This window comes from Urocitellus parryii, chromosome 5 (assembly GCF_045843805.1).
Source record: "Urocitellus parryii isolate mUroPar1 chromosome 5, mUroPar1.hap1, whole genome shotgun sequence".
NCBI lineage: Eukaryota > Metazoa > Chordata > Mammalia > Rodentia > Sciuridae > Urocitellus > Urocitellus parryii.
This window is the reverse complement of record NC_135535.1, coordinates 141098567-141109303: the sequence shown is the minus strand read 5'-3', so window position 1 is coordinate 141109303 and position 10737 is coordinate 141098567.

The following is a 10737-nucleotide window of genomic DNA, read 5'->3' as shown; positions in this document are numbered from 1 at the left end:
TTTCACCTTCAGTCTATGTATGTCTTTTCCTATCAAATGTGTCTCCTGTAGGCAGCATATTGTTGGGTCTTGTTTTGTGATCCATTCTACTAGCCTGTGTCTCTTAATTGGTGAGTTTAAGCCATTAACATTTAGGGTTATTATTGAGATATGGGTTGTTCTTCCAGCCATACTTGTTTATTGATGTTACTAAACATGGTTTGTTTTCCTCTTTGATTATTTCCCCCCTTTACTGTTGTACCTCCCACTGTTGGTTTTCATTGTTATTTTCCATTTTCTCTTCCTGTAATGTTTTGCCGAGGATGTTTTGAAGAGATGGTTTTCTAGCTGCAAATTCTTTTTAACTTTTGTTTATCTTGGAAGGTTTTAATTTCATCTTCCATCCTGAAGCTTAATTTCACTGGATACACGATTCTTGGTTGGAACCCATTTTCTTTTAGTGTTTGAAATATGTTATTCCAGGATCTCCTAGCTTTCAGAGTCTATGTTGAAAGATTAGCTGTTATCCTGATTGGTTTACCCCTAAATGTAATCTGCTTCCTTTCTCTTGTAGCTTTTAAAATTCTCTCCTTATTCTGTATGTTGGGCATCTTCATTATAATGTGTCTAGGTATGGATCTCTTATGATTTTGCACATTCGGCGTCCTGTAGGCTTCTAGGATTTGGGATTCTGTCTCATTCTTCAAGTCTGGGAAGTTTTCTCGTATTATTTCAGTGAATAGATTGCTCATTCCTTTGGTTTGGACCTCTATAACTTCCTGTATCCCAATGACTCTTAAGTTTGGTCTCTTTATGTTATCCCATTTTTCTGCTCATGGTTTCTTAACAGTCTTGCTGAGCTGTCTATCTTCTTTTCAAGTTGAAATACTTTGTCTTCATTGTCTGATGTTCTATCTTCTAAGTGTTCTACTCTGCTGGTAGTATTCTCAATTGAGTTTTTAAGTTGGTTTATTACTTCATGCATTTCTTGGATTTCTGCTTGTTTGTTTTTTATAACCTCTATCTCCCTGTATAGTTAATCTTTTGCTTCTTGGATTTGTTTATGTAATTTATTGTCGAAGTGATCTTTCATTGTCTGATTTTGCTGTCTAATATCTTCCTTGAGACTCCAGATCATCTGAAGCATGTATATCCTGAATTCTTTATCTGACATAGCTGCAGCTATTACCTCTTCTAAAGTTGAGTTGACCTGCATTGCTTGTGGTCCTTTCTTTCCTTTTCTTTTCATACTGGCCGCATTTCTTTCTGCTTGGTGAAACTGTTGTGTTTTTGAAATTTTCCCCCTATATATTTATATTGCTCTTGTATAGTTGAAAAGTCTCCCTTACAGGGGCGGGCAGCTGTGCTCCTCCTCCAATTGGGGTGATCTGTCTACCACGCTGATGGGCCACTGGGCCTGTTCTGCTGGTCGGTCGCAGGTCTGCCTACCTTGCGGGTGTGGGCGGCGGCTCTGCTCAGCCCCTAATCTAATTGGGGTGACGTGACTACCATGCCTGCAGTTCGCTGGGCCTTTTCCGGGCGTGGGCGGTGGCTCTGCTCTGCCCCTCTGGCTTGGTGACAAAGTGAGAGAGTCATTAATATATCTTGATAATGAGGAACCTGTCAGTGCTTTCTCCAGGCCCATAAAAGTCAGTTGTTTTTAGTGGAAAGCTCATGACCAAGCATGTGAATACACCGTATCAGGTGATGATCAACAACCTGATTTGGACAGGAGTGAGCATGATCTCATAGTGTCTCAGTCTGATTGGATGTAGAAAACTTCTACCTAAAAGTCATTAGCAAACAGCTTTAAAGGTCATCTCCAGCAATACCATATCAATCCTAGACAGAACCAGCTCTTTGGCAACCCACTCAGGATACCTGCCTTGTGGGAGTTTTGCTTCCTTGTTGTTTCAAAAAAATAAAACCTGTTACTTTACCCTCCGTCAATTGTGCGTCTCTATCAACCTATACCTTGCTGCATCTTAAAGGGAGATCTAGAGCTGTTTTTGTTTTTGTAAATTTACATATCTTTTTTGCGGGCAAACCAACGGAAGGCAGAGAGTTGTCCTGCATTGGTTTCTTATTAATTGTTTCCAGCTCCTCAATGCTTATGTCAAAAACACATAATTTCTCATGAAACATTCCGGTCTCCAACAAATACTGGTTCAGTAGAAAACTTATCTTAAAAGATCACTTACCTCCTGTCTCCCACAGTTTTATATACTTTATGCATAATCATATATTGAGCACTCATTTATAAGGTGTTATATATATTTGGGGCTTAATAAATCACATTCTAAGGCACAGAATAATTAATTGATTTTAAAAAGATATTATAAAGACAGTATATTTTGTATGACCTTGCCTTACTCTGTGTGTGTGTTATATACATTCTGAGAGAAAAGAATGATATTCCCCAACAACTTAGAAACAGTTTTCCCTCTTATTTATGATATTATATAATATATTGTCTTAAATTGTATTATCATATTAAAATAAGAATATAAAAATACATATATATATATATATATATATATATATATATATATATATAATTTGTGTAATTTTTGGCAAAAATTCTGTCTCAATAGGAGACCTGTGAGTTTTTATACAGGCTAAATTTAAGACAAAACTTTTAGATATTTTTAAGCTTTTTAATGTTTATTATTACTCTGCTTTCAACTGAGGGCCACTGTAGAACTTCATTATATCTAAATTCTAAATGTACTTGTATTTTCATTTTCTTTTGTCTTCCCTCTCTCCTTTCTTTCCTATACCTAGTATTTTATTTTTCTCCTCTTTGCCATCTTTTCTTCCTCCATTCCTACCTTTTCTTCTCTCCTAGAACATACATTAAACATTTTACAAATATGGTAAGGGGTGATATGAAGGTGTATTTTAGAACAAACTTCCTTACACATGACAATGGGGACTCTCAGAAATGAAAGCCACGTGTGCATTAATTAACACAGATTTTATGTAACAAAAGCAGTAAGAATCACGTTGAAGTGTTACTTGTGTTCTCTCCTAAGAAATGAGATAAATTTCTTTATAATGAAAATAGGAGGTAAAACTTACAAAAAAGGGACCCTTGTGTGGATCACAAACAATGGGTAGAGTAATGTTCTTGTGATAAGAAAATAGAGATACCATGAAAAATATCATGGGGGACCTTCCAGTTTTGTTTAATAAGGTTGGTAGTCGAAACTTTTATGAACAAAATAAAGTTTAAAAAAACGAGTTCATATTGTTCCACATATTTCTTCCTCCTAGTTTTCACATACAAATGTTTTATTCATGTTCTATGTCCATTTAGTTATTACTGTTTCACCAATTTTCATGGTGATCTTTAAATGTTTAGTTTCTCATCTTCTAAGTATTTCAGGAAGTCCTGAGAACTTAGTGATACCTTCTGGTCATTTATCTGTGTATTACCAGAAGCATTTGAGAGAGAGAACTTTACCACTCAAAAAAAGTAGTTCAAATGACAGACATTTCAGTGTGTTTAACAGATGGAGAGAAAATTAGATTGCCCCATTCAACAAGTATATAAGTTGACTATCTTTATCAGGAAAATGTCCTGAGTTCAAAGTTCTAGTATGATTATAGCAGAGTTTGCTGAAAGCTTGTGTGTATTAAGACTGGTTATATACAGATATTAAATACAGAGTAAAAAACAAGCTTGTAAAGTGCATGAATCTAAATTCAGGTACAAATTAACCAGTCATCTTCAATTATCAGTTAAAATGCTTTCAAAACTTGAAGAAAATTAAGAATTTCAGTCACATATTGAAGATTAAAAATTATTATGTGCTTGCCTTAACCATACTCCTATAAGGGTTACTAGCTTTTCCATTTTGCAGCACTATAATTTTTTTATGAGAATCTCTTTATATTTCATAAAGACCCAGGAACAAGATAATTGTCTTCACATGTTGTGTGCCATCTTTTTTCTGGGGGCCTTAGGGAGTTAAAAAGTGTCAATTTGGTGAACATGTGAGATTATAGAACTAGAGAAGAGTAAGATTTTTGTTGAGTGGTTAACTCTTGCAGACTATTTCCCCCCTGCGGCTGTTCTGCTTACTCAAAACTTTGGGGGTAATGGTGAGGTTGGTAAAATATCCATGAATATCCACTATTATTTTAAGAAAATGAGAATTCCAATCATGTCTTTTCATGGACTTAGCCACATTGCCATCCACACTGACACTTACATCTCATAATATTTCTTTGCTATGAAAAGAGGGGTTTTCCCTCCATTTGTCAGCATGCTCCTTCTCCCTGTCTTGAAATATGTATTTATGCATTTGTCTGGATGTCAAGTGTAGCACCCAAGTCCTGTTAATGTGGTACACTTAAAACATTCAATACATAAATTTATAGCTTAGATTGAAGGACCTTAATGTTTTTGACATTGCCTTTTTATGTTATTGGATAAGTTTTTTAACTTAAAAGTAAAAGAATTGAGGTGAAAGAATGGAATGGAATGAAAGAATCAGGGTGCAGAGATCTAGTGATGAACTCTAAATTGCAAGAGTACCACGGTGTTCATGTAAGCCTCAAATGTTAAGACAGGAGGTAAGGGAAATATGTAAAATTCAGTAATAATATGGGTATGATTATCATTGACTAGAACCAAAGTTAATGAGAGAATAGCAGTTATCATGTAGAAGTAATTCTCAACATCTGCTCTACAGTTTTCTAGTCTTCTGTTATATTGAAATTACTGTTCAAGCATGACCTTCATAGTCTGAGGGTAAGGAACATAATCTAGGTATAGTGTGAATAGCATTTAGTAGAAGCTTTGCCTTTCTTCTTTTTGAATCATTTCTAATCCTCCTATAAATAAAGCTAATAAAGAAAAGTCACTTAGATGAATGTCCTTCTCTCAGTCACGTTAGTGACTTTTCTCCCTTGTCTAATCATTACTGGACATACTGCATTATATAAATGAACTTGCAAAGAGATTTACCAAGCATGCTTACAAATAGACAATCACCACCTTAATACACATTATAAAAGTAGTACTTTTGTAATCATTTCATAATTCTTAAAACACTTTCTTTGGAATATACAAACACAGATATACCTAAGTTAAAATAAGACTCTTCATGGACAGATACAGAGATATCAGATGGATATGCCCAGGTCAAAAGAACTACAAAACTTATAATCTGAAACCTCCTCTCTCCTTATTATCTTCACTACCTACTGCTATCACATCTCTACACTTACAAATTGCTGTGATTGTTGGATTTGTCTCCTTTCTTTGAGGATAAGTTTCTTCAAGAGAAGGAAATATGAACTTTATATTTAAACTGCAGACATATGGAAAGGAACTAGCCCTTCTGGGGCTCAAGTTCACAATTTTATGATAGAACTCTACTACATGCTGGGCTATGTGCCCAGATGATTCCACAATTATTGAAACAGGCTGGATAAAATGGCAGCTACTGGACAACTGTGAAAATGTGGGATACAACCATTACTCATTAGTAAACTTAGACCATTGTGAATTTTGCAGTTTATACAAGAAAAACTATTTGGGCATTGTAGTAGTCATTTTTGCATCTCTGTGACCAAATAACTGAGGGAAACTACTAAAAAGAGGGAAATTTTGTTGTGGCTTAGTTTCAGAGGCTTTAACCTATGGTCATCAAGATTCATTGCTTTGGAATTGAGATGAGACAGAACATAATGGCAGAAGGGCAGTACATAGGAAAGCTACACAGCTAAGGAAGCTGGGAAGCTGAGAGAGAAGGAAGGACAGGGAGGGAGGAAGAAAGAGACAGAGAGAGAGAGAGAGAGAGAGAGAGAGAGAGAGAAATGCAAGTGATGGGTTAAAATGTAAAATTCCCTGAGGAACCATTACCTTCAGCTAGGCTTGTTCTCCCATTCAGCTGTCTGAATCAATATACTGATGAGGACAGAGACTTTATGATCCAGTCACTTCCCAAAAGCCCATTTCTGAATACTGCTGTATCAGATATAGAGCTCTCAAGAATGAGCCTTCAGAGACAATTCAGATCCAAAACATAACATGCATATGAATGTGTTTCTAATAATATGTGCATATAGAATATGTATCTGCACATTAATTTTTTTCAAAACTCAGAATGGTTTCCCCATATATGTGTGCACAGATACACACACACACACACATACACACTCATACTTATGACTTCTGATATACAAGTTCAAGAATTTTTCTTCAGTCTGAACCTAGATATTAGATTGTGTCAGTCTGAACCTAGATATTAGATTGTGTCAGCTGGTTGGGAAAAATTGTTGAACAGCTCTTTTCATTTTTGAGTAGTTCTGCTTCTTTTTTTTTCCCTTGGTACTTGGGCTTCAATCCGGGGCTTCACACATTCTAGTAGGTGCTCTACTGCTAATCTGTATTACTAGGCTCATGATTTTGATTTTCTGTCAAGTCTACTTACATATCTAATGTCAAAATCACAAGAACAACAACAAAACAACAGCAAGAAATGCATGTCTAATTGTACTTGTGTATTCATATCATACCTAATCTTCTCGACAATATTTTTATGTATAAAATGTTTTATAATAGAATACATAAAAGCTGTGATATAAAAAAAAACTAAATATGGGCTCACATGGGTAGTACCTGAGGTTTACATTCATGCTATGGTAACTGTTCTCTCAGTAGCAATGAGATATGTTCTAAAATCTGTTTTATATTAGCCAGTAAAAAGAAAAAGACATTTTCAGCCAAAAATTTCAAAATGTTTATGAATTCAAAATAAATCTCTCACTTAAGAGAACTATAGTTTTTTTCATGGATCTTATGGTTTGGATGTGGGAAGCCCCCATAAAGGCTCATGTGTTTAAGGCTTGGTTCACCCATGCAACAGTGTTCAAAGGTGGGGCTCTAATGAAGGGTTTGAATCATGTGGATTCTGACCTCATCAGTGGATTAACCCACTTTTAGCTAAATGGAACACTGGAAGGTGTCAGAAGTTGTAGAAATTGGGACCTGGTGAAAATGATTGTGTCCCTGAGGCATGCCTTTGGGAAATATATCTTGTTGATAGCTCCTTTCCCTTCCTCTCTCTCTACCCATTTCTCTAAGTATGTATGTGTGTATCCTGGCAGCCATATGGTAAGTTTTCCTCTGCCATATGTTTCTATCATGATGTTTCTGCCTTGGAACCAACTGACCATGGACTGAAACCTCTGAAGCTGTGAACCAAAATAAATCTTTATTCCTCTAAATTGTAAGGTATTTTAGTATTTGGTTACAGCAATTAAAAAAAAATAACCTAACACAATGGATCATAAAGGAATTTATCACAGGTATTTATTTTGGAGGTGGCTTACCTGTTGGAGTAAGTGAAAAAAAATCAAGATGTTGTATATAGTGTGGTAGATAATTAAATTATGGTTAGAGAAGTCTTCATCAAGAAAATCATATTAGGGTACAAACCAGAAGGCGCTAAGGGGAGCAAAGTTTTATCATATAAGACACAAGATATAGGGGCAAAATAGGGAAAGTGGTTCATGTGTTCAAGTCATAACTGTTGGCTAGTGACTACAAGAGTCAAATCAAAATGCTAGGCAAATTGAAACAAACACTAGGCATTTTGAAACAATATAAGGATTTGTCATTTTTTTTTTTTTAAGATTGGGAGGCATTCGAGAATTTTGAGCTGATTTCTATTTCAGTAGAATAATAAACTGTTGTGTTGAAAATGGACCAGGTCAGAGTAAGTTCTTAAACAGGAAGACCATTTAGAAATTTATTGAAATAGAGCAGGCAAAATATAATGTTTGCAAAGACCAACTTGTTAACAATAAAAATAGTGGGAAAAATATAATTCAGAATACATCCTGTATATGATTATCTCTCAGTTTATATATGACTTTAGAGAAAGTGAGTCAATTATGAATAAAAATATTTCTACCTGTGAAATTGGAAACATGGAGATTCATTTAATTGCTATGAGGATAAAACAAAAGGAAGAGATATAGAAATATACAGAGAAATCTAAAAATTCAGGTAATTTTAATCAAATCTCAATTTAATTTGTTTACTAGATAAATGAGTGGAGATGTGGAGGAGACAGGATGTGAGGTTTCTGTCCAAGATAAGTACTGGATGGGAGATTTAAATTTGGGAATTATAACTCAAGAGCATAGATGAGACTGAATAAGAAAATCAAAAGGAAAGATAATATACAAAAAAAGTAAATTATGGAAGCATAAAGGAAGCATATTATAAAGTAGAAGTAAGGCCAAAGTGTATGGTTTTTTGCAAAGTGAGCAGAGATTTATGAAGAAGAGAGTGATTAATGAAATGTGGCTGATGGATCAAGTTGTAAATGAAAAACTAGTTGCAGAGTTTCTCAACACAGAGATCATTTGTAACCCAGACAAAAGATTTTTTGGTGGGCTGTTGATGTGAAAGCCTCACCAGGATGTGTTCAATAGCACATATTGGACAGGAAGGTGACGAAGTGGAGAACAATATGAACAATTATTTTGATGAGTTTTCTCTGTGAAGGGAGTTTTGTCCCAATGACTAATATAGTCATGGCATCTAATGAACATTCTGTTTTGAATGTGTTTTCATTTGATTCATGTCCTTCCTCATCACCTCTATAGAGCAAGAGACCTTTACACACAAAGATGTGCCACACAAAGATGTGTAGGGATTTAAGAGCTGAGAGAAAAGTTTTCCTAAGTTGAGGAGCATCCTACAAGTAATAGGCCAATCTAATTTGGTCCAAAGTAGGCTATAATTAACTTATTCTTTAAAAAGATCAGTTTATAGACTTCTGAGGCCATTGTCATCTGGAATAGTTCTTATTGTTAGTCAGTTTAAGATGCTCAATGTCATTCACAGGGGAACAAACAGGTTATTTTAACAGTAGCCCATGAGTAATTTGTGAATATTTAAATATTGAACAGCAGTGCAATTTGATGCACTGTTGTATATTTTTATGAAATAATCTGAGGTATATAATGTTTAAGGCATGTTAGAATATAAGATTTCATTTTTCAAATACTTTCAATAACCCAGACATGTAAGTCTAGCCTTTTGTAGCTCAGTGTGTTGAATTATTATTTATAGAAACTAATTATTTTTCTTAAGCTAGGTTTAAATATGTTTGCAGATATGATAAAGAGGATAAAGAGAGATTGAAATCAAGTACCTACATTATATTGCAAATTAGATAATAATCTTACTTTACACAGACCAAAGAACAACTAAATGATATCAAATACCACATTACCATGCCTCATCCTCTATGACTCTTATTGTCCTAAGCCAATCACTCATTTTTTTCCCTAAATTTCTCCTCCTTCACATCTGAACTCATGTTCCATAATTTATTACCAAGACCAAGTCACTATGTCGATATGAGGTAGATCAGTGTGTAGATGCAGTCTGTTTGTCTGAGTATCATATCTCTATCTGCCCTGTGTTGTATTAGTAAGCTCTTGACATTTCTGTCTTTTTGTTGACTTCCACCAAAGGGCAAAGTAAGAATAAGATGAAGAGAGAAAGGAGAGTTTGGACTAGATCTGTAGGGCCTTGGCCCTTCTCCATAGGTTCTCTTCAAGATGGCCACCTTGTTCTATAAACGTGGCTGTTATTATGTGATGTCCTTTAGTATTCTGTTTTGTTTTTCCCAAAGACCATTTTCTTATGTATTCCTTGTTTTTTTCATTGTGGTTACATTACTACACATCATTTTTCTATACCCTACCCACATCTCTGTTAAGCATTGATTTGCTGAAACTATATAAGATTACCCTAATTTGAGGTTGACACTTTTTTGCTCACACAACATTACTACTATAATTAGTGCTTGACTTGTCTCCAAAAGTGGGGAAAAAAGAAAGAAAAATTCACAATGAGATTCTTGGATTGTATTGTGAATATATTTGAGAAACCAGAGACATCCTTCTTTCCTGAGGGTAGGTAATCCAAATGGCATACAGCTAATCTGTGCCAAGCAGAGCTCACAATTACTCAAATTAGTGCCTGTGGTAACATGAGATGAAGTGCAGGTGTAGAGTATTGGACGATCAAATGGGTGAAGTATTTAATCACTATGACAACTGTAGTAATTATGATTATATTTGGTTTCCCCTGACAACCCTAGAAAATGTACATAAGGAAATTCTGAAATTAGCAGCTGCAAAATACAATAAGAATGCACATGGAGAGTCCAAAGTTTCCATGGTAGCATTGAAGGAATCCTGCATCTTTCTGTAATTGAAGTTTCAGAGATGCAGGGCCATGTGAATTCTCAACATTTTCAGGTCTCTTAAGCCAAATAAATGGCATTGAAAAATAGTATTGGGAAAGAGAGAGACATTGAGATAGGAGATAGAAAAAGAACATTGTGAACCTCTCTGGCCACTAAAGGTAGACTTCCCTCTTTCTCTAGGCTCTAAATAATACACCTCTGCTTAAGAATCTTAAACTAACTGAACTCAGACAATTTGCTCACAAGCTTATGGTGCCTCCTCTTTACCATCCCTTATTGCCATATAGTCCCATAACAAATGTTAGCTCCCAGCCCAGGTGGAAATATAAGCTGTTTCAAAACATGATAGCCTATATACCAATATAAATATAAGATGTTAAACTCTGTTGGAACTGAGCTTGAGAATAGGTACAGGAATGAATTATAGTAGAAAATGAAATACAAAACTTGCTTAGGCTGAATTTCTCTTCATGAGTACATTCACCCTGGATTCAGAGTGTAATATGTTGAT